We start from the raw sequence: 24,656 nt of genomic DNA on the forward strand, positions 1-24,656 counted from the left end.
CCCAACACCGGCTTTAAATTTCAGACTTTCACCTGCTTCTAAGGGTTTATGACAAAGAAGTGTCAGGAAAGCAAAGTGAAGGGGCCAGCCAATTAGTGTGCAGCACTCGGATCTACGTATGGGAGCCTGGGCCTCTGCTTACTTTTTCAGACAGTATGGATACTTCTAAGGAATTTTACAGTTGAGTGGGGAGGAATATACAACTAATATACAAGTAACAATTAGAGGCGTCTTTGTGACAGATGGTATATAATTAGGGTTAAGTGCTACAGTGCCAGGGGAGTTATGGGAAGAGAGAAATCGGCTCTTGGAGTTTTCATTCCAATTGGGTGGCATTTGAATAGGGAGGAGAGAATAGCAAGGTGAAAACCAGTGTAATTAACATTTCTGTTGAGGACCTTGAGGACCTGGTGTTGAATCTCATGGTAATGGATGTTGCATCTGGAATTAAAAAAAAATTAATATTTTTTATATTTACTTATTGTGTGTGTGTGTGTGTGTGTGTGTGTGTGTGTGTGTGTGTGTGTGTGTGTTGGTTCTCTCCACTCACCATGTAGTTCCTGGGAAATGAGCTCAGATTGTGAGGCTTAGTGGCAAGGGCCTTGCCTGCTAAACCATCTTGCCTACGCCCATGTCTGGATTCAGGTGTCTTAAAATCAGTGTTCTGATAAGTAGTGATAGGTGACTGGAGTATTGGTAGATAACTAGTAGCTCTCTGAGTTCTAGAATGGTGGATAAGAACGTCGACCATGGAGCTAGAGTACTTGGGTTTGCCTCTGGGCCTCACCGTGTATGGGCTGTATGCTGGCGGCAGGTTCTGTGGACCAGCTGTGCCGCAGGCCCCATGTTCTTGGGTGGGCATAAGAACAGCAGCTACTGTCCAGGGTTGTTGAGTCAGTGAGAAAGATGTAAGCTAACATTTGTAAGGCACCGAGTGTCTGTTACAAAGTGTGTCAGTTAGTTCTGTCGCTGTGACAAAGTCCCTGAGAATGGGGTATCTCTCAGGGATGATGTTTTTTTTTTTTTTTTTTTTTTTCCCCTCTTTTTCTTCTCCTGAGATATGTTGATGATCAAACTGAGGAACCAGCCTCCCACCCTGCTGTGCTGTGACAATTACCTTTTAAGGAACAAAGCTTCATTTTGGGTCATTGGCTTTTGGTTCCAGTCCATGGTCGTCTGGCTTGAGGAGAGGTTGTATATCATGGTCGTGTCACTGGGATCTTGATGTCACCTCCCTTCAGTTCCCTGGTCTTTGTGACTTCTGAAGAATTAAGATGAGACACACAGAGTGTAATGTAGAAGACAGGCAGAGTTTATTACTAATTTTTATGAGTATGTTTATTACATGATACAGAAGGTAGGCAGAGTCAAACAGACTTGCTCTGTGAGAGTGCACAGTGAACTAAGGGCCTTTGTGTTGATTGACACGCTAGCATGCTTTTTACTCTTACTAAAGCATCTACAACACATGGTTTCCTTAGGGGTGCTCTCCTGCCCAGGTGATTGGCAGGCCTGTTTGTATTGGAGAGTGCTGTGGTATGTCCAAAGTTTGGGACCCCTGGGACTAGATTTAGATAGCTTATCAGTTCATGACCTTCTGGGAAGTTTAGGATGTGACCTCTCCTTCCAAGATCAGAGAGGTAACTCAGGTTCCTTTCCTTTAGGCGTTAATTAAGAGCTTACAGCTTTGGTACCTTCTTGTACCTGCGTTGATCATGAGAGGAGGGTCCAGCCCTGATATCCATCAAGTCTGCTGATTTCTGTCTACGTAACAGTGGCAATTCATAGTAGAGAAAGCCACTCACCTCACAGCAGCCAGGATGGGAGAGAGGGAGGAAAAGGCTAGGGACCTCAGATCCCGTCTCAGGGCATGCCTCCCATGACCTAACTTCCTTCTACTGGGCCACAGCTCTTAAAAGATCTCACTACTTTCCAGTAGCATCACAGTCTGGGACCAAACCTTCAAACATGGACATTTGGGGGATACTGGAGAGCCCAACTGTAGTGCCAGTTTAGAACCTGTAAATATTAGCTCCTGTTCTTCCCACTTTTGTTGATTTTCCCACAGTCTTTCTCTGTTCCTTTTGAGGTGTGGGAGGCTTGAGGCCCCAGAGTTGGTTGGCATTTGTCCAGAAGGATCTGGTGCGAGGCTGTACAGCCCAGTAGCGTGGGCTTTCTTCATGGTATTGGATGTTCAAGGCATGGTCATGTAGACGGAACAGATAAGTGCCTGAGACACGGCTGAGCCAGGTGTAGTGTTTGGTGTTCTGAATGTCTTCCCTCAGAGCCCTGGAATGGAGTGGGTAGAAAGAAATACAGTGGTGAACACACAGGAAGCGAGTCACGTTTTGCTGGTTTTCTAGTTCTGATTAGATGTTTTGGCAGAACTACAGTAATCTAGGGGTTCATGGAGGGCTAATCACAAACCGCTCTACGTCTGCCCTGACTCTGTGATGTGGATGTTGCCGTTCCCTTGTAGAGACAGGAAAGTGAGGCATGAAAAATTTCCCTGAGAAAATAGAAGGAACAGTGTCCTGAAGGAGATCATGTTTGGGGCTCTTGCCTGTTGGCAAAAAAACAAAAACAAAAACAACAATAACAACAACAACAACAACAAACACCAGTGGGTGCTGTTGGTGGGGAGCCAGGGTAACTATGTCAGGTTGTGATACACAGGTTGGTCCAAGCTGGGTATTTCCGTGACCTTGTGACCTTGGGTGTTCCTCTGCCTGAGCTAGTGGGCCCCAAGTTTCAGTTTGCATCAGTTTCACCACCAAGCCTTCTTGCTGGGCCCAACCCCCAGAGCTTCTGAGGAGGGGAGCTTGGGGGCAGGTGGCAGCCAGCAGTGTGCTTGTATGTTCCTTACTTCCCAGGAGCTGCTACCATTGGTCTGGGGACATGCTTTGGGAACCACCACGTGAAGCTGTGTTGCAGCAGCCGGGAACCAGTTGCTTCTACCTCACTAGAAGGTGTCCATTTGGGGTGGCAAAGCAGTGCCCGTGTTCAGCACTGTTTGTGACAGGGCTAAGAGCAGTGGCAGACTGGGGCGCCAGCAACACCTGACGACCTGAGGCTCCTCAGAGCATGAAGTGCCACCCAGCAGCCTGTCTTAGGAAGATGGCGTCATTTGTTTTCTGTCTCCACTTCCACATGCCCAGATTACGGGGCTGCTTTCTGTCCACCACTTAGCCCCATGGGAAAGCGAAGCACAGATGATTCAAGATTCCTAGCCTGGCAGTGGAGAGATAGAAGGCGGTCTCGTTTACTGGTTTAACTGTGATGGCAAAGTGTTTGTGGGAAGAAAGAGCTTGGTGCGCCGCAGAGAGAGCAGGTAAGAGGGCTGCCAACCACATGGGCACACTGATACTAATGAGTCCTCAAGCAACATAAACAACTGCAGGTATCATAGTGGGTTTGCTGCTTTGCAACTGACACTCCGAGTTTCCATGTGAGCAGGGTTATAGCTAAAACTGGAAGGAGCAGCTTCTAGCCTAGAAAAGGTTTTGTGAGAGAGACATGTCCTCAGGTAGTGTCATCACCACGTAGTGAGGCCAGGTCACAGCTGAGCACCAGGCCCCCTGGGACAGTGGTCGCTTACTGCAGCGTCCTGGCGTTGGCACAGTGTGCAGAAGGAGCTGATGGTGTAGGATGGCAGCTTGCTGTGGGCGGAGCATAAATGGTTCTTGGGGTGGGGGAGCAGGGAGAGTCTAGGAAGGTGGGATCTAGTAGTAGTGGTCATTGGCAAGAAGAACTGGTGATCAGGACTGTGTTCCGAAGCCGGAGAGTCACAGGAACATTTCCAGTTCAAATCTTTGTCTTTAAAGATGCAGCCAGACCGGTTCCTAAGATGTAAACCTAGGAAAGATTGACTGACTTGCTTTTCAGTTTGGGTCTTAGTGCGGAGTTCTACTCTCAGTGGCTGTGTTTTCTCCCTCTCTTCTTTCTGCCTCCTCCTCCTCCTCCTGAAGTGTCCTTACAAATGAGGGCAGGCTGAGCCTGTGTGCCGGCCAAGTGGCTGGGGAACCTTGGGCCTCTGCTCATGTGTTTGGAAGGGAAAATTTGGAACAGCTGACTCCTGGCCAGCTAGTCTCCAGATATCATAGCTCCCTCCCAAGCCTGGGGCATGCCTGAACAGTGCAGCTCGTGTGTTTACATCGGCAGTTGTTTGCTATTCCTCTGGTAGGGAAACTGTTTATTTGAGCACTGTTTTCTGTGACCCCGTTTTGCTTTGTTCATGCCCAAGCCACTTGACGGGAAACAGCAGTTAGAGGTCTGTTTGCCAGCTGTTGAAGGCTTGCTTTTTGTAAGGGAGTTAGAAAAGGCCTCTGCAGGGAACACCTACAGCTGTCAGCCAAAGCCAGGCTTCCCCGGGACACCTGAGATGAAGGAGGGCAGGTGAGGGCATGATGGCAGATGTGCCTGGCTGCTGGGTCGCAGAAGAGGATGATGTTAAGATTCTATGTTAGAGGAAGGTGTGCTGTCCCTTTTTTTCTCAGGAGAGCTGTCCTGATCATTCAGTGGTCCAGTGGAGTGAGACCCGATGCTGTTGCACTGGAGGGCCTCTGTTTTTCTGTCCTCTGCTCTCTGACCATGTTACCCCTTCCCTGTGATTTTACCCTGGCTTGTCTCTGTTATCAGCTCACTGTTTCCACCTTGCAATCTCTGGTGCCTGCACAGCAAGCCACCAGGTGAAGGCCCTGGGTCTTAAGCGAAGTCTTGGTAGATGGCCTAAGTCTCCGACACTTCAGCTTTAGCTAGTGTGACGTGTACCGGTGTGGACAGAACAGAGCCTAGGTCACGTGGAGTTTCTAGGTTATAGGCACAGGTCCTAATTGAGGAAGCAAACAGGAGACACATTAGGAGGTCAAGAGGTGACTCCTCCTCATTCAGGGAACAGCCTGGGAAGAGCTTTGTCACCCATTCACAAGGTCTGAAATTTGACATTTCTTTTAGTGCATAGAGACACCCTAGTACTTTGGAAGGCCCTACCAAGTTACCAGCTGGGGGATGGGTAGTAGTCCAAGTTTCCATGGGGCCCTCAACCTGACTGATTCCCCTTTGACTGTAACAACAGAAACCAGACCGTCAGAACATTCAGGACTTCTGCAAGCTGCAAAAGTGTGGTCACCATTTCTTAGATGGCCCTGTCAGCTCCCAGGTCCGTGGCTGAACTCCTGGAAGGCTCCACAATGAGATGTCCTCCTTTTGCGTGTGCTTACGTGTGTGGTTTTTTTTTTTTTTTTGGTTTTTCGAGACAGGGTCTCTCTGTGTAGCTTTGCGCCTTTCCTGGAACTCACTTGGTAGCCCAGGCTGGCCTCGAACTCATAGAGATCCGCCTGGCTCTGCCTCCCGAGTGCTGGGATTAAAGGCGTGCGCCACCACCGCCCGGCACGTGTGTGTTTTTAGGAGCATAGTAGCTTTAGCCCTCACTGACTTCACCGTGAAGGTGTCTGAAGGCCAGTTGTCATGACAGTGGGTGAAAAGTGAAAATCGTACCCCTGAGAACTTGACCTTAGCGCTCTTCCTGTTTTTTTGGAGGAACTTTTGGGAAGTGATCACCCAAGAGGAAGCAGGTGGACATGTTGAGAACCTCATAGATGACCCAGGGCTTGTGTTTCTGTCTATGGATGGCACAGGCTTGGTTTTCCTCAGAGGAAGTTAGAGCAACGTGGCACAGTGGGCAGTGGTGCCATGTTACACTCTTGTCCTGTTCTCCAAGGCAAGAGGAGGTGCTGAGCTGCTGGAGAGAGAGGCAGGCGGTGCTCGGAGCTGGTGCTGATTCTCAGCTTGCTGTGGCCCGTGGACACTGGACTTGAGCCTGGAGAGGACAGTTTGTGACTTTGGTGGTCGGTGTCATAACTTTCCAACCCCAGAAAGTTCATGATTGTTGCCTTCAGATGAGGCGTATTTAAGAGTGATAGCATAGGTACGTACTATCTGACCCAGCCATTCTGCCTTTAAGGGTCTAATTTAAAAAACTGTTAAGATCTGTCTTCATGCCAGAGTTCTTGATCAGTAATGGAAAGTTGGAAGCCTGACCTCCAACTGTAGGAGTTGGTTAAATAAATTGTGTCTATCCACATAACAGGCTAGCAGCAACCCTTAAAAATACACCTATGAGAATAGAGGTGTTTTGAAAACATCGTTAGATACAAAATGTATATACTGCTTTTATTACCAAACTAAACTATTGATATGACATTGGCTGGCTGTCTTTGTAAGCCCGTGATGAAGCAATCCGGTGTGGCTCCTGTGCGTAGGGAGCTTCAGCCTCCGAGAGAGGCAGGCCCCACTGACTTGGCCAGCTAATCTTCTGTGACTGTTCACTGCAGAACGGCAAGAACGATTTCCTTGATAACGTTTCTGTGGCTCGCGCCCCTGTTTCAGGTGTGTGTCTCTGTTTACATGGCTGCATGTCAGTTCTGGCGACTCTGAAGTGGCCGAGGTGTTCCTTGTATTATAGATGAGTGCTCTTGTGTTACCTTCTTTTCCTCCCCACCCACACCAGGCTCTGAGTGCCGCGTGTTGCAGTATGAACACTGGACTGACACCCAGATCTCTGTGAATGGTGATCTTGGAGCCTAGAGCTTGTGCTGAGTACATCGGGTGGCTCCTTAGTGACTGATGTCTTAGCCCACGTCCAAACACTTCCCCCTTTCTCCACTCCCCACCCCTTCATTTTCCATCTCCATTTAGAACATAGTAAACATAAGTAGTTGCGCCCTGTCACCTGTAATGAACGGCTGCTGTTGCTGCTGCATTTTGGTATGCATATCCTTGCATTTTCTCCTTTATAAATACCGCATGTGCACCAAGACCCAGTACGGACAGTGGAGTGCTCAGAGGGACAACCCAGGCAAAGCTAACTCCTGGTAAGCAGGACAGCGCTTGTGGTATAAAACAAGTGTTTTTATGGTTTTAGGGCTCAGATCCCGGTGGAGCTTGGTACTGTGGTGTAGGCTCTTACCTTCATAGCAGATGTGAACTGAATGGAGGCTGAATTTGAGCTTCGGGTAGGGGCAGGGGAGCCAAGCTTTGCTTTGTTTGATTTGGACTATTTTGGGGAGCTCCGCCAATGTACTAAACTGAGAGTGTTAGCTTGTCTCCAAGCCACTGAAGTTTCCTGAAGTAAATGATTTTGCTCCCTCTTAGAAACTCCTGGGTGGTTAGGGTACTGTTTTGTTTCGGTAACCCTCACCCCTACTTTGTGCCCTGCTGGAGGAGAATGTATCTGGATCATTTCAGACACGGAAGTGAGATTGTGGTCTTGAACGTGTTTGTTTGTTTTGTTCTATTTTGTTCCCCCTGATGGTTTCGCAAGCACTTGCTGCTTCCCACAGGCCGTTAGGAGGAAACAGCGTCCTTCAGCCTTGGCTCAGAACCATGGCTGTGCAGCGGGATGATGGATTTCAGGATAACAGAGCTGCTTCCCGACTTTCCATCTCAGCTTTCACAGCCTGCAGCTAACCCTGGCATCCACCCTAAGAAAGACGACTGAGAATCCTTTACAGGGGTAACGTGGGGAATGTTGCTCCCGTGTGTGTGCACAGTCGGCCACATTTCCTGCGCGTAGGTGTTGCTTATCAGCAAGCTCTTTGGCATTGTCACAGGACACGCTGCTTCTGTTACCTTCTCAGTGTTGGAATTTTCTTATCTTCAACCAGACTTAAGACACCCAATAACCAGCTACCCTGTCTTTGAGCATCACATGTAAATATGTACAGACTCTCTCTGCTTGAAGTCATGTTTGTGGTTGGCTGGAGAAGGGTTTTTTTCTGTAGGATGTGTCTGGAATGGCCACCAGCGTTGGAAAGCGTCTTTGGATATCATCACACTGCTCCTGTGCCAAGCCTCGGACACAGTGCCCATGGCCTGCTGAGGCTGTGGCCTTTGTCCGTGCAGTCACTGTGACATTAGGAGAGAACCTTCTCTCTTTGCTTCGAAGACTAAGACTGAAGGTCCAATTTGCCCAAGTATGAGATGGAAGACAAGTTTGAGGCCAGACCCTGCCTCAAAATCAAAACATAATAAGAAAATATATGTTTATGTAGTTTCAAAATATAATAATTCTAAGATGTGACTGAAATTATTCTCAATATTTTTCCTTTGAAAAATACAAATATGTTTTAGTTTCAAACACTGAAGTAAAATATACAGGCATAAAATTTAGCATTTGAGTTATTTTAAGGCATTTGGCATTTGAGTTATTCAGGGCATTAAATACATTCATATTGTTGTATAGCCATCGCCATTGTCCATCTATAAAGCCTTACTTATATCACCTAAAGCTGAAAGTCTATACTCAGTAAATGGTTCCCACTCCATAGCCTGTGACAACCACAATTTTACTTTCTGTGTCTGTGAATTTGACTATCCTGTGCACTCATATATGAATTATATAGAATTTTCCTTTTGTATCCAACTTGTTTTACTTAGCAAATGTTTTCAAGATTAATAAATATTGTAGCATGTATTCAGATTCCCCTTTTTAACGGCTAAATAGTATTTCATAACATCTGTATAGCATATTTCAATCAACATGAGTGAATGTGCTATGAACATTGTGAATATGGCTACCTAAATGTTCTTTGAATCAGTCTTTCAGTAGGCCTTACAAAAGAGCTTTCTAAGTTAGATACTTCTTAGTGATAGTCACTTTGCCCAATTTGGTTACAGGCATCAGAGCATCCAAACACTTTGAACAGTTTTAGTTGATGGCATTACTGTTGCCTGCGTTCAAGCGAGTAGCTTTAAATTCTGGGGAATGCTCTCAGCACACACTTGCAGCAGCTTCGAGCCAGGCCAGTCAGCGTTCTTGGAAATCAGCCTGGTCTTTTCTTATCTTTTGCTTTGATAGCTCTTGCCTGTCAGTACCTCTAGAGGAGAAATCTGGCAGTAGCGTTTGCTTCCTTGATCCAGTCTCAGGTGATTAAGCTCTCAGCAAAGCCTTTGTGGGGCTGCAGATAGGAACCGAGGTGGGGTGTGCATCTCCGAGCTTGTGTTGGGAGCAGCGGCACTCGGTTTTCTGCTGAGGATGATAATGAATTCAGGCTGGGCTGAGGTTCTGGGCTACATGCTGTGTTTGGACAGCAAACATCTTGATTTTAATTTGTATTTTTCTCCAAATCTGTGTAGTAAGGGAGGCTGGGTGGAGACCCTAGAGCGGCAGGCAGATGTACCCCCTCCCTTCCATGGGAGGTCTAGTGGTTTGACCGTGGTCTACCTTTCTGTGGTTGTAGATACATTTTTGTGGCCTTACAAGAAATTGAGATTAACTTCCTATTTTGTGGGGAAAGTATGATACTTTGTTCTTTCATAGACCTGATAATAATCAAATGTGACTGTCATCATAAAAATATGCCAGTCAGTCAAGTGTATTTGTGTATGCTGCCTACGTTTTCTTCTTCTTTTTTTCTGTTTATATTTTCTAAAGGCACATGAGTGCTCTGAAAGGGGAGAAAGCGCATCCTGTTTACTGACGGCACTGTGGATAGTGTTTTTACAGTAAAGGTTTATTTTCATGCTCTATGATATATGTGCATGTGTATTTGTTTTATTTTCAGTATTTATTTTATGTGGGCATGTGTGCTTGCGGAGATCAGAGAACAACTTGTGGGAGTTGGTTGTCTTCGACCATGTAGATTCTGGGGATCCAACTCAGGTCATGAGGCTGGGCAGGAGATGCTTTTACCGAACCATCTCATTGACTATAGTTAATTAATTAATTAATTAATTTTGGTACTGGGAATGGAATAAAGGGCCTCATGCATGTCAGGCTGTGCCATGGAGCTGCACTCTCATCCTTGACACTAGATCTGATCCTGGCATACTGAGAGCCTCGTCCTCTTCCTCCTTGACTGTAATGAACGTCCTTCCATTTCCTTCTCCCCTCTGGGTGTAAGTTTCAGTATTTCTCGCTGTCTTATCTAATTCTTTTTTTTTTTTTTGGTTTTTTGAGACAGGGTTTCTCTGTGTAGCTTTGCGCCTTTCCTGGAACTCACTCTGCAGTCCAGGCTGACCTAGAACTCACAGAGATCCACCTGGCTCTGCCTCCCGAGTGCTGGGATTAAAGGCGTGCGCCACCAACGCCCGGCGCTTATCTAATTCTTATAATGCTTGTTCTAGGCCCTACCTCTGGTGACTCTGCCTGAGTTGCACCTGTGAATGTTTCCTACCATTTGGTCCTCAGCCCTGATATATGCAGGCTGCGGGCTGGAATGTGGTAAGTGGCCTGTGGACCACAGTAGCAGGTACAGGCTCATGTGGATAGACCTTTCTTTTGGGTGGGTGGGGGGCAGGAGCATGAAAACTGGTAAGCAGAGCGCTTTAGTAATGTGCTCTGTGTGCTTTGTGTGTGTGTGTGTGTGTGTGTGTGTGTGTGTGTATGTGTGTATGTATGCATGTCAGAAGACATCCTTGGGTGTTATTTCTTAAGAGCAGTCCTTGTTGTTTTTGAGATAGGGCCTATGACTGGCCTGGGGCTATGACCCATGTAGGTTGGGTATGTCCCCTGCCCTGATAATGTAGTTTTGAGTAAAAAATGTCCTTACTGTCTAGGACGTATAGCTAGAGCAGTTTAGCTTTTAAGCTTAAGACTCTGTGGGAGGGAACCATGAGAAAAGCACAGAGCTTTTTGTGTTGTGCCAAAGCCTCTATTTTGGGAATAAACTCTGCAGGTCAGAAATATTGATGTGAACATTAAATCCAATTCTTCCCATTTTCTTGTTCTATATTTTATTTCCAGAATAGTTAATGCAAGTCCTACTGGGATAAACAGTAGCATATATTTCAAGCATTACAGTGTTCTTAATTTTTAAAAATTTGGTAAATAATAACATTTCAATATGCTTACCTGTGTCTTGCTTTTTTGTCTACATGCAGAAGACAAATTTTTGCAAACTCTCACAATAACAAGTGCTCAAAAATAAATAATGCTAGGGAGTTACTTTAAGAATTTTCTCTCTCTTTTGAGGGGGTCGGTGTTGAACATATAGTTCAGTGGTAGAGCACTTGCCTATCATACACAGGACCCTCAGTATGATTGTCAGCACCACAAAAACAAATCAAAATAAAACAAAAGTGCTTCAGCTGGGTATGAGTGTACACACTTGTAATCCCAAAACTTGGGAGGCTGAGACAGGAGGATCACGCAATTTGCAGTCATCCTAGGCTACCCAGTAAGACTGTGTGTAGTTCATAGAAACAAGCCAAAATGAAAGGGAACTCCTAATTTTCTCACATTTTGTTGCTGATCATACCTTTAATATCCCTTCAAATGTTATGGGTGTCAAAATTAACATAAAGGATTCTGGAGCACTTGTCTATCACATGCAAGTCCCCAGGTGCCATCTCTAGCATTGCTAAGAAAAAAACAAGGAAGTCCTAAATACAGCACTTCTTTCATGACTATGGTGTTTTTGACTTCTTCATTTCTTTACCCTCTAAATGGTTCCCCTCCCCCCTCCCTTTGTGTATGCCAGGCATTCCTTCTACTGTTGACCTACAATTTCGGCATCCCTCAATTTTTTTACTGTCTTGAGTTAACAATTGGAAGTGCCATCCTTTATATTACATATGTCAAGACTAATTTCTTGGATTTTTGTTTTCGGTTTACAGAGCTGCCTGCTAGAGATTTCATTCTTGATGAGGCTCAGTCCTTTGTAGAGCTCAGAAGTAGATGAGAACCACGGTAGAGAAATGTCAGACAGTGGGAGGAATGTGTTATGGTGTAATGAAAGCAAAACCAAGGCTTTGACTCTTGTCGGGGATGGGATTGGATGGCAGCCCTGTCAATCACCAGCAATGGATGCTTAGCAACGTCTGCAGATGATGAACAAATGACCTGAGTTTGTGAACATTAATCTCATCTGTTAAGGGGACCATAGTGCCGACCTACAAGTTTATTATGGAATCATGTCTGCGGATGCCCAGTGCATCGTTCATGTTGAAGGCTCCTGAGGCAAAAGTACATGAGAATGTAGTTATACTCCTCAGTTATCCTCTTCTATTGTTGTTCCTGAAGACAGAGATGAGGACCTTTTAGCTCGACTGAGGATAACTTCTTCTTTTACAAACACTTATTTTAATTATGTATACGTATGTGTGTTTTTATGTATGGGTATGCACGTGTGAGTGCAGGTGCACTTGAGACCAGAGGTGCCTGATGCACTGGAGCTAGAGTTACAGGAGTTGTGAGCTGCCTGATGTGGGTGCTGGGAAGTGAGATCAGGTCCTCTGCAAGGACAGTACATGATCTTAATTAGCCCCCGAACAATCTCTGCAGCCCTTGAGAACCTCTTGTTGTTATTCAGTTGAATTCTGTTGGCTGGACTTGTTCATTTCTATTTTTTTTTCCTTTACTGATTGCTTTTTCAGCTGTGGAGCATTATGTTAAAAAATAGATTCCAGTAGAAATTTCTCATCCAGAATTCTTGGAAATGCATTAGCTTGGCAAGCTCCTTTCCCCCAGACAGCAGAGCCTTTACCTTTAAATTTCTCTCACTAAAAACTATTTTTCATCTTTAAAATATTTTAAATGTTCAGAAAAGTAGGGCAAAAATACACTGAACAAACATCCAACCCCAGTTTTATCAAATATGAATATTTTGATGTGTTTACATACTTATATATACAAATAAAGTATTTATAGTGTATGTGCATGTATAGTGTATATAATACATTTTCACAAGACTGTAAGTTGAGAGACTGTGGTATTTTGAAAGAAAATAGCACCTATAGGCTCATATGTTTGAATATTTGGTCCCCAGTTGGTGGAACAGTTTGGGAAGGATTAGGAGGTGTGGCCTTGTTGGAGGAGGTGTGTCACTAGAGGTGGGCTTTGAGATTTCAAAAGACTCATGCCATTTCGAGTGAGCTCTCTCTGCCTTTGGCTTGAGATTTGAGATGTGAGCTCTTAGCTATTCCTGCCACCATGCTTTCACTCCATACCATGAACTTTAACCCTCTAGAACCATATATCCAATCAAACACTCCTTTATAAGGTACTTTGGTCATGCTGTTTCACCACAACAATAGAAAAGTAAGTGATATGGAGAACTTGCTGGCTGGTCACTACTCTCTAATGCTTGAGACAGTGCCCAGTGAGTGTCAGGCTCAAAGTAAACACTGCAAAACAGATCCAGCAGCCTTTCTTTCCCTCTCCTTCCCCAGATGTAATTCCAATGCAGACAGCTGTTGAACAGCAATCTGCTAGGTTCAGACAGTGACACCAGTGTCCCCTAATAATAACTACCCTCAAGGAATGGATTTCAGTGCCGTGATACAAGATAGGAAACATGGGTTCAGAGGTAGCTATTAGAGGCTGCCTGTGGTGGTCACACCTGTAATTCCAGCACCTTGAGGTGAAGGCAGGAGGATCAGGAATTCAAGTTCATAACTCAGTACATAGCGAGTTTCAGGCCTGCCCGGTCCTGCCTTGAGAACAAAGAAGGAAAAAAAAAAAAAAAAGGAAATCTATAGAAACCAGAACACTGTCTTCTGTGTGCCTGCAGAGCCATGGAGTAGCTGGCTAACTGGTTATCTATAGTTGCCATTGGGATGAAATTTGAGGAAAAGAGATGGAGCAGGTTCCAGGCTGACAGGACAGCTGAAGCAGAGCTGAGCAGTTAGGAGAGGATTTGTAGAGATCAGAACTTTGTGGATGAGGGCTGCCTAATCTGTGCCAAGGGGAGGATCAAGAGGAGATAGATACTGGCCAGAGAATGGGACTGTTATGCCTTTCTTACATATGCCAGGTAACACACATCCTAACTAATGGCTAATTGACATATTAATTGAAAACTGATATTCGGGAAACATACAATTAAGAAGTATGTATTTGATCTCTACCCATAGTTTGTGGCACATAGCTCCCTAAAGCCTTAGAGTCTACAGTGAAAAGAGTGTCTGATGGCTAGAATCTCAAGGTTTTTGAGGATGGGAGCAAGGCAAGACCAGGAGGTGTCTTAGTTACTTTTCTGTTGTGATGAAACACCAAGGCCAAGGCAATATATAGAAGGAAGGGTGCTATGGATATCGTTCTGTATAAATAAAACACTGATTGGCCAGTGGCCAGGCAGGAAGTATAGGCGGGACAAGGAGAGAGGAGAATTCTGGGAAGTGGAAGGCTGAGTCAGAGACACTGCCAGCTGCCGCCATGACAAACAGCATGTGAAGATGCCGGTAAGCCATGAGCTACGTGGCAAGGTATAGATTTATAGAAATGGATTAATTTAAGATATAAGAACAGTTAGCAAGAAGCTTGCCATGGCCATACAGTTTGTAAGCAATATAAGTCTCTGTGTTTACTTGGTCGGGTCTGAGCGGCTGTGGGACTGGTGGGTGACAGAGAAAACTCTAGCTACAGAAGGGTTTATCTGAGCTTATGATTCCAGAGGGATCAGAGTCCATCACCATCATGGCTGGGAAGTATGGCAGTAGGCAGACCTGACAGCTGGGGCAGCAGCTGAGAGCTCACATCTTGAGTCTCAAGCAGGAAGTAGAGAGTGTGAACTGGGAATAGTGTGTGGCTTTGAAACCTCAAGGTCTACTTGGAGCGGTAAGCTTACTTCCTCTAGTAAGGTCATGTCTCCTAAACCTACCCAAACAGCACTACCAACGAGGGACCAAGTATTCAAACAGCTGAACCACTGGATATTCTCATTCAAACCACCACAGAGGGGCTGAAGGTTGAGTTGGTTACCAGTGCCAAATGCTTTAATCAGCCATGCCTATATATTGAAGCTTCCACAAACCCCTAGGCCATGCTCAGCTGTCTGAGATCTCTCCAACCCTGCCCTTCTAGGGGAGGTTGAAAAGGCTGCCCTAAGTCACACAGCCAGAAGAAGAGATCTAGACTTAAACCCAGATATTTTGTAAACAGACTTTTTTCTTACTCTTACATACCACTCAATACATGTCTTCTGGTACCAGATGTGTGGCAGGCAGTTCTTCACCATTACACTCTCTACTGGAGATGGTACAGCTTCTACCGCTTAAGGACTATGCTCCACAAGACTGGCCCCCATTGCAGATTGGTGTGCCTCTGTTTCTAACCAACTAGCTCTAAATCAGGGCTTGCTGGCCCCCACACCCAATCCGGTGTCACTCATTTGCTAGGAGGGCTCACTGACTCAGGGAAGCACTTAGGTTTGCTGCTTTATCATAAAGGACATCACAAAAGACACAGATGCACATCTTGATAGATGTCCATGGAAGCAATGGCCAGGGAATTGCTGTGATAAACCTGGTCGTGTGGTTCGCTCTTTGGGATGGGTGTGAAGGAAGAATTGGAGGCTGTGGCTGCGGGCTAGAGTTCTGAAAGCAGAGCTTACTGGGCCCCTGTCCTCATGACTTTCAGAAGGGGAGCAAGGGCTTCTTACCAGGAACTGACTGCTAGAGGCCTTTTATGTTTCATTTGACAAGGGATCTGGCTGAACTCTGTGTCCTGAAAATGTGAATGAAATTGAAGTGAAAAATAATGGACTGTTTGCCAGAGGAAGTTTCAAGGAAGCATGATGGCCAGGTTATGGTATGGTTATTACACTCTGCGTTTACTGACATTTACAGTGTGTGTGTGTGTGTGTGTGTGTGTGTGTGTGTGTGTGTGTGAGAGAGAGAGAGAGAGAGAGAGAGAGAGAGAGAGAGAGAGAGAGAGAGAGAGAGAGAGAGAGAGAGAACAGAATAGAAACAGGGAAAATGTACAGTTTGGGAAGGAAAGGGATGTGAACCTGGCTAAAATCAGAGAGAAGATGAGCAGACTACGATTGTTAAAGAAATTAGTGCCATTAAGGAGAAACGTGGACTTTTCATTGTGACCACAGGGAAGATATCTTGAGAGTAAAACCTCATTTACCCAGAGTTCCAGGGCGCTGCAGTGCAGATTCATTTGTAAAGCTACTGCCTTCAAAGACAGAGCCTTCAGAGGACCCTGTTGGAAGATGGCTGCCTTAAGGGCCTCATAATTAAGGAATCATCTTAAGTCTCAGAACAGACTTTGGACTTTGAACAGTGTTGAATCTGATAAGACTATAGGGATGGCCTGGAGAGGTGGCTCACCAGTGAAAAGCACTGGGTGCTCTTGCAGAGGACCCAGGTTTGGTCCTTGGTACCCATAGAGCAGCTCACAAGAGTTTGCATTTGCAGTCCTAGGGGACCTGGCATCCTCTTCTGGCTTTCTTGGGCACCAGGCATACACATGGTACACAGACAGATCTGTAAGCAAAATATTTGTACACATTAAATTATTATTTAATTAATTAAATAAAGATTATAGGGACTTTGAAGTTAAGACTTAAATGCCTTTTGCATTATGACATGGCTCTGAGCCCATGGGGGCCAGGAGCAGAATGTTCCGGTACAAATATAAAATGTACTCATATAGGTTCATATGATGAGCACTTACTTGGTCCCTAGCTGATGGGCAGTGCTGTTGTGGAAGACCTTTGGGCAGTGGGGCCTAGGGTAGGGGCACGGGGACGGCTGAGCTTTCTAGCCTAGCCCTGCTTCCTGTCTTTATCTCTGCTTCCTGGTCCATAGAGATGTGAGCAAGTAGCCTTATGTCACTGCTACTGCAGCCCGGAGCCTCTTCTCCTGCCATGCCTTCCCCTGATGTTGGACTGTATATACCCTCAAAGTGTGAGCCCAAGTAAGCTCTTCCGCCCTTACATCTGCCGCTCACCAGATGTTTGGTTATAGGAATGAGAAGAGTAATAGACGTTCTGGTTGGTGTGTACTGGTATGTCATTGTGGTTTTGATTGGCATTTCCCTAGTGATCAGTGGTATTGAACATTTATTGTTCATATATCTTCTGCTCATATTTTCTGTTGTTGCTGTCATTATTCTAATCCTCTTATGGTGGGTATTATGCCATACATTTTATATTATCATTGCTGCCAGCCTATCACAGCATATTCCAAAGATCAAGGAACGAGGAGAGAGAAGGGAGGGGGGAGAATAGACATACATACATACGTGTGTGTGTGTGTGTGTGTGTGTGTGTGTAATCTCATTTTGTCCTTACAAAACCCTTGGGGCATTAGTAGTGGCTTTAGTTTTTATGAACCAAGGAGGCCATGGTTAGATGTCTGAGCACTTACAAGATGCTCTGAGCCAGTAACATTACCCACATACTAGTTGGTGACTTTGGAGCAGTCGTTTAACCTATGAGAGTCAACTTCTTATCTGTGAAGTAGGGACTTCTGTTACACGTCTCTCAGAAGAGACAAATACGAGCGCATTGTTTTGGAAGAATGCAGACATATTCGGAGCAGAATGACTTGTCCGTGGGACATACTGAGGAAACTCGAGCGTCGGCTACCTTTGCTTTCTTCACACAGCTCACACTGTTCTGAAGTGGCTTCTGTTCCTTCTCATTTTCTGCTTTGGAAAATGGCTCCTTTTTCTCCCCTCCGTATCCCATACCAGAGCAGACATGGCTCAGGCTTTCTCAGGCCAGCGTCAGTGGGTCAGGAATGATGGGATCGCTCCAGTTTTGCAACGCAGAGCTACCATCCTGGAGCTGCTGCCGGTCTGTCATTCTTCCGCGACATGCAAACAGGATCAGTTACCATGGAGACGCCTAGGCACTTCCATGGACACTCTGTTCCTAAGTTCACATTTTATATGTGAACTACCTCTTAGGTACAGCACAGGGGTACTGTTGAGGAGCCTTGTCTCCCTGAACAGTGGTTTATACAGTGTTGACAGAGTTTATTTTGTCACTGTAATTTTTTTTGTTTTGTTTTTTAATCAAGATTGGTTCTTCATTGGCCAGATAATTTGGGATGATTTTCAGGAAACTAGAAATATGTTGAAAAAAAATGCTACTATTTTTAAATGAGTGATTTAAGATTTTCTGATCTAGAAAAGTTAAAGTGAGCCAAATGTTTTGATTTGAGTCTTTCAGTGCCAATGTTTGTATCAAAAGTGTAATGCTTACTAATGTTCTAAAAGGTTGATCTTGCTGGCAAGGTCATTATGTTTCTGGTAGTATAGAATGATGAAGCCATTTTTAAAAAAATTACTTATTCATTATTTATCTGTGTGTGTCTGTCTCTGTGTCTGTGTGTCTGTGCATGTATGTGCAGGTGCCTATGGAGGTCAGAAGAACACATCAGACCTGGAGCTAGAGTTACAGGCCATCAGGAGGCTCCCTTGTGGGTACTGGGAACCCAATTCCTGTTCTTTAAATTAAGAGCAGCAAATGCTCTTAATTGCTGAAGCATCCCCCGAGCCCCAGGACAAGGAAGTCTTAGTATTAGTAAAAAAACAAAACACTAGGATACATGTATCGTTATTAAAATTTTATCAGGTCCTTAGTTGTGAAGAATGAAGCTTTGTGGGTAGAAACAGTATTAGAAAAATCAACTCACTGCCTTTTGTCCTGCTAAGTAGTTGAATGTTTCTCTTCACTTTTCACTGTCAAGCGTCTGTGTACAATGCCTACTGTGTGTCAGGTGCATTTTCTGTGTTGATCCCGTATTATTAATTATTAATGCTCGCAATAATCCTTTGAAATAAAATATCCCCATTCTGTAGCTGGAGGTTTTATGTACTAGAGGACATTTCCCTGTCCTGGGTAAGCCCATAAGGAAGTGTTGAGTTGGGCTATTCTGCCTGTCAGAACACTACGACATCCTCACAGGATTCTGTGTTTTTCCTTTATGGGGACTGGTGTTGGGATCTAAGGTCAACACCTGCTTACGAAGCTTTGAGCTCAGGTGATATTCCATGTCTAGAGCAGTGGTTCTCATCCTTCCTAATGCTGTGACTCTTTACTACAGTTCCTGATGTTGTTGGTGACCCCCAATCATAAAATTATTTTGTTGCTTTTCCGTAACTGTAATTTTGTTATTGTTATGAATCATAATTTAATATATGTGGTTTTTGATCGTCTTAAGGCCCCCTGTGAAAGGGTCATTTGCCTTTTTTTTTTTTATAGGCTATGCTATTCTCCCCAACTTTCTCAGGATCTCAGAGCTTAGATTTCTTCAAGATCAAAATGGGAATATTCCTGCTAGCCATGTGGGAAGAACTACAAAGAATGTAGCTCAGCACTGGAGAAGTGCTCATCACATGTAGGTGCCTAGTGTTCAGCAGGTGCTGCATGGACGCCTCACAGCACCTTCGGACTTAGGCTTGAGTGTCTAAGAGCTGCCTGGAGCAATGGTTTAGAGTGTGGATTCTAGGCCAGGTGTAAAGGCATATATAACCCAGCATTATGGGAGGCTAATGAGAGAGGACCCTGAGTTTGAGGCCCACCTGGGATATGGTTTATGATTCTATCTCTAAACAAATAAACAAATTCAGACTGTGGAATAAACTTCTTGGATTCAAATCCTGGTCCTGCAGCTTATTATCAGTTGTATCATGTACAACTTCATTGCTTTCTCTGTCTCAATGTTCTCCATCTATAAAATGGGTAGAATGGCTCCTACCGCATAAAGATAATTAAATATTATTATGTGTATGTTTTACCTTCATGTATGTCTGTGTACCACTTGTGTGCCCGGTGCCTGTGGAGGCCAGAAGAGGGCGTTCCAGCCCCTGGAAATGGAGTTACAGTTGGAAATCTCCACGTGGGTGCTGTAAGTTGAGCCTGGTTCATCTGGAAGAGCAGCCAGTGCTCTTCACTGTCAAGCTCTCTCTCTCTGGCGCCAAGATAAATGATTTTAAAGAGACAAATACAAATTACTGAGAGAGTGAGTTCAAGTGATCCTATTAGGTAACATTTTAGTTCTGTCTTTCTGAGACTCCTTGACTTCTTTTTTTATTTTTTTTTATTTTGACTTGTATAAAAATGCTTTCCTGCCAAATGGAAAGAATTTCTTATTACTTGTATTTCGTGCCAAGAGAGTCATTTGTGATCTTTACTAGAAATGTAGATGATCATAAAGTTACCCTTTCCACCTAAGAAATTGGATTAACTAATTCTGCAAAGGACATATTTTTTTAAATAGAAAATACTTAATTTTTTTATAGAAGTGCTAAAAAGAAAAATTGGTTGCAGTATGTAGTAGTTTCATCTTGCAGGTGAAAATATAAAAAGCAAAGCCTGTCCTTTGCTAGAACTGTTTCATAGAGACGATTGACTCCTCTGCTTTAGTTTTGAAATTGGCTGTTGTGAGCAAGTTCATTTTTTCCCCTTTTATGATGACCGCAGGAAGGTAGGACCACACTGTGAATCCAGCGTGAAGAAAGCAACCTCTGCGTTTACCCTGGGTCTAGCAGTGGCCTCACCCACAGGCAGTGTATGGTAGTGGCTCGGGCTGCATCGTTGTTCCGAAGTCTTACGGTGTCCTGTGAATAACACGCTCCATCTGTCCGGGTCACTGCTTCGGAGTGTTGTTTATTTGCAGCAGTGATGCTGAAAAGAGGAAAACTTTCCCTTCTGTTGGTTGGAAGCTTCCCTATAATTAGTAAAACAAGCATGCGTGCCTCTTACCGACAGCGAGACTGGAAAGGCGGCTCAGAGTCCGCTGTGCACAAACACTTCGGAAAACAATTTGGTGTTACTTAGAGGATTGGATTTGCTCGGGCCCCCAAATCTCGCTATCTTTCCTTAGATAGAGCCTGTAGAAACTTGCCGCGTGTACCAGGGCACGAGTGCCAGACTATAATGGCATCATTATTCATAGCAAATGAAAATTGACAACTCCCAAGATCCTCAGTAGTAGACTAGAGCTGGGATTGTGAGTCTGTTCACACAATGAAAAATGTGGAGTTGTGAAAAAAAAATGTATGGCTCACAGCCACATGAATCAACAAGGATGAATCTGAGAATCAGATCTTAAGGAAAGAGGAAGTCTCAGAAGGGGATACACAATATGGTTTCCTTTACATTCGGCTTAAATTAGGCAAAACACAATGGCATATTGAGAATGCATATGTGGTGAAACCATAAAGAGAAACAAATGACTGATTGATTCAAAACTCAGGCTAGTGGTTCATCTGCATGCTTGGGGTGGTTGTAAAGAATGAGTAGAGAAAATGCCGTCAGCAAGTACACCCACGCTCCCCAAAACAAAACCCAAGTCAGGTGTGTTCTGTGATAGTCGTCATCATTGCATGACAGTGACCTTGGAACATTCACACTAGACCCTAAGCATGATCTCATAATTCGGGAACAGGTTAGCTGGATGGTTTGGACTTGGGGTCTCATGGAGTCGCAGTGAGGACCACCTGGTGCTGAGGGATTCGCTTCTATGATGGCTCATGTTCATGGTTGTTGGAGGCCTCAGTTTCTCACTGGATTTGGGGAATAGATTTTTGCCACGTGTTACTCTCTGTAGAGCTTCTGTGTGTGTGTGTGTGTGTGTGTGTGTGTGTGTGTGTGTGTGTGTGTGAAAGCATACAGATGCAGCAGGCATGTCTGTAATCCCAGTGGTCCTGTGTTAAGATGGGTGTTGCAGAAAGGAGGGGCTCTGGGAATTGACAGGCCAGTGACTAGCCTGGAATACACAGCAGTGAATAGCAAACAGGGCTCCTTGTTCTTCACTGCTGTGCACTCCAGGCATTAGACATGGGTTCTGGGGATTTGAACTCAGGCCTTCATGCTTGCATGGCAAGGGCTTTACTTATTGAGCTATAGCCCCAACTTTGGTGCCACTTCCTGAGGGTCTTCCTGTCATGGTAACCAGCTCCCCTCCAAAGACAGAAGAAGACATGAGCCTCAGGGTCTTCGTGCAGCCTTTGAAGCATCTCTCGCATCCCCCAGTGCTGTAGCATTTACCCACAGCAGCCTCATTCGCTGTGGAAGGAGATGAACTGCATCCGTGCAGGAATGCTGGGAGGCGGAGGTCACTGGCCTCCATTCTGGAGGCTGGCTTCCACAGTCTTTTAAAAACAAATTTCAGAATAATAACTTTTTAGAGACAAACTAAATCAGTAAGTTTATTTTTTTTATAGAGTAACCATACGATCATCACTTTCAATGAAAATTACTGCAAATAATGTCTTACCAATTAGTCCAGGAAAATGTCACCAATATGAAGTCCAGCTCCTGTGTGGCAGGAGCCTGCCTGATGAGCTTGTGCCTGTAGTAGGTCAGTGGGTGGGAAGGATGATGAGGAAGATTGGACCCCAATGATACCTGTCTACGTGTGATGTAGAGATGGGATTACAGGTACTCAGAGCTCATTTTGTCTGCCATCTACATCCTGATTTTGAAGAGATGTCTTCAGAACAAGGGTCATTGTGAAGTTACCTTTCATGGCATACCTGTGCCTTCTCTGTTGCTGTCTTTAATGAGAATGGAGAAGTAGGCCACACTTCTCTTCCCATCCTGTACAAATGAGAGTGAAACTGGAAATGGCCTAGGGAAGTCAAAACACAATTTTTTTCCCCTTAAGAATTCATGTACCAATTGTGTTCTACCTCTTGTTTTAATATCAACAACTTTAAAAAAATTATTAGTTGATTTGCTTAACCTTCTCCCCCCAAAATCTTTGAGTTAAGATCAGTGTTTCTAGAAAATACATTATGTATTTTCCCCTTAGTTCTGTGTGGCTGTAGAAGCGGCTGCTTAGTGAGTATTCCTGGGGGTCCCCGTGCCCCAGTTTGTGAGGTGGGGCCACTAGTCTCTTTTGTGAATCCCAGCATCTCTGGAAGGCAGTCTGAACTCCAGGTGAGACTGCAGCTTCGGAGAGCGTCTCTCACTTCTTCAGCTCTCTAGTGGAGAGGACAGGACTTCCCAGCCACTAGCTCTCCTCAGACTTTTGCTCACCAGTTAAGTATCACACCTCTAACCTGTGTGTGTGCAGACATTTGCTCAGCAGAGAGGCCCTTCCTGCCAGCACACGGAGCATTTCTATTCTGCCCTCTGTTTCTGGTCCTCATTTGTGGGGTTGTGTCTGTGGCACGGTATGGCATCATAGTTTTTATTTACGAAAAGGCGAGTCCTCACCAGCGAGGGCTTTGATTAGTGCAAAGATGAAAATGACCAGCATTCCAATGTGATGTTTGTTATTTACTTCAGTTAGCCAACTGTACTCTTTTGAGAAAGGGGAGGAAAGCGAATTATATGTATAAAATGCCAAAAATACATGAAGGGTTATTGTGTCCTCAAGGGAAGTATAATTATTAGTAGTAATTATAGCAATGGTGATGATTGAAAGGATTAATGGTACTGTGAAGCATGATTGTGGATGTCTCCTCTTAGGAAACATGTTGTAGCACACACCCGCTCCCTCAGGTGAGGGGGTTGTTTGGCCTGTGGACTCTGGGTTGCTTTTCGGAAGAGCATTATCATCGCTTGGGGCGGAGCAAACTGTGTGTAGTGGGACAGACTCTGATTGTGGGGCCCGAAGGCTTAAGTAGGAATTCCGTGTCTGTTCTTTTCTAGTTGAGTGTCTTTGTTAGACATCATCTTGGACTCTTAGCTGCCTTCTCTAGAGGGCGGTAAATTCACTGAGAACTATGGGGTAGATGGATTAGGTACCTCCAAAGCAGAAGGTCTGTGGTAGCAATGTGAGTGTGACTAGGCCACAGTGCTGCTTTGCTATGAAACATGTGGCTGGACGTAGGTTAGATTGCTATCTTTGCCTCAAAGGATTTGAGTAAATCCTGCCATTTTACTGTGGCTTTTGGTTGTAAGGGAATGCCTGATGTGTATGGTCTCAGAAATTTTGAGGTCAAAAGGAGGCACACAGGCCTTACACCTCCAGTCTTTTTCTAAGTTTGGGCTAAGTTCAGGATGCTTGGGCCTTGCCACTGCCTTGAAATGGTTTCGGATGAAGAAAAACTCACCGTGGCATTAATATTTGGGAGGCCTGAAGGACGGCACGATGGCTATAATTAATAAGATATCGTGAATTGGAAATTTGCTGAGAGCAGAGAACTTTCTGGAGTTCTCAGCACAAATAAGAAAGTAACTAATAGCTGAGTGGGTGTGGCCTAACCCTAGCACTCTGAATACAGGCTGAGAGGGTCCAGAGTTAAAAGCCAGCCTGGGCTACATAGCCAGACATGGCTCAAAGCGAACAATCATGGTAATTAAGTACGTGAGATAATGGATATGTTAATTAGCTGATTGTAGTAATAATTTCTCAATGAATACATATGGCAGAGCGTCACTTTGTATACCCCAAATAGAGGCAGTTTTTAGGATGAAGCCAGAGAGAGGAAGTTCACCATGAGATGGCTTTGATGCAAGGATTCCTAGAGTGAGTGAGGCTGATGGAATGTCCCATGGTCAGTATGGGATCATTGTTTTCTTTTCATATCTCTCCCTTTTTTTTTAGTTATACAAAATTTTAATCTTGACACTTGCCATGTAAGTACATCTACTGATGGAAATAGCGTTAGCTCAGTTCAGTTCCTTGCTGCTAATGCGCTGCTTCTTGCTGCTTGCAGAGTGAAGGCAGCATGAGTGGTACCCGTGGGCAGACGTAGCCGTGGGCAGACGTAGCCGTTTGATTTTATTTAGAAGAGAGCCGCCCACTTGGAAGGTGAGGAAAGACTTGGCTGCGGAATTTTACTATGAGCGTTTCTCAAGCCTGCGAAAGAGCTGAAAGAACTCACAGTGAGCTCCTGTGTACCCCGCAGCTGGACTTGAATGTTGTTAGCATTTTGCTGATTTTTTTTTTTCCCTGTTTGGGTAAGCTTGTCCCTTTAAAAATATTTTGGTTATTTTGTTTTTGTTTTGCTGAAGCACATG

General features: G+C 44.7%; 1 protein-coding gene across 7 annotated transcripts in view; it reads left to right on the forward strand.

Moving 5' to 3' along the window:
* Sgms1 (sphingomyelin synthase 1) overlaps positions 1 to 24,656 on the forward strand; it is a 267,072-nt gene that overhangs the window by 7,867 nt on the left and 234,549 nt on the right. Inside the window, exon 1 of one of the 7 annotated variants that reach the window (XM_059258961.1) lies at positions 24,426 to 24,447. The exons of 5 other annotated variants lie outside the window; for them this stretch is intronic. The gene's annotated coding sequence lies outside the window, so the exon portion shown is untranslated. Of the gene's footprint in view, positions 1 to 24,425; positions 24,448 to 24,656 lie in introns of those variants that run through there. One more of the 7 variants, XM_059258979.1, reaches the window with a different exon arrangement.

Source organism: Peromyscus eremicus, chromosome 1 (assembly GCF_949786415.1).
Source record: "Peromyscus eremicus chromosome 1, PerEre_H2_v1, whole genome shotgun sequence".
Classification (NCBI taxonomy): Eukaryota; Metazoa; Chordata; class Mammalia; order Rodentia; family Cricetidae; genus Peromyscus; species Peromyscus eremicus.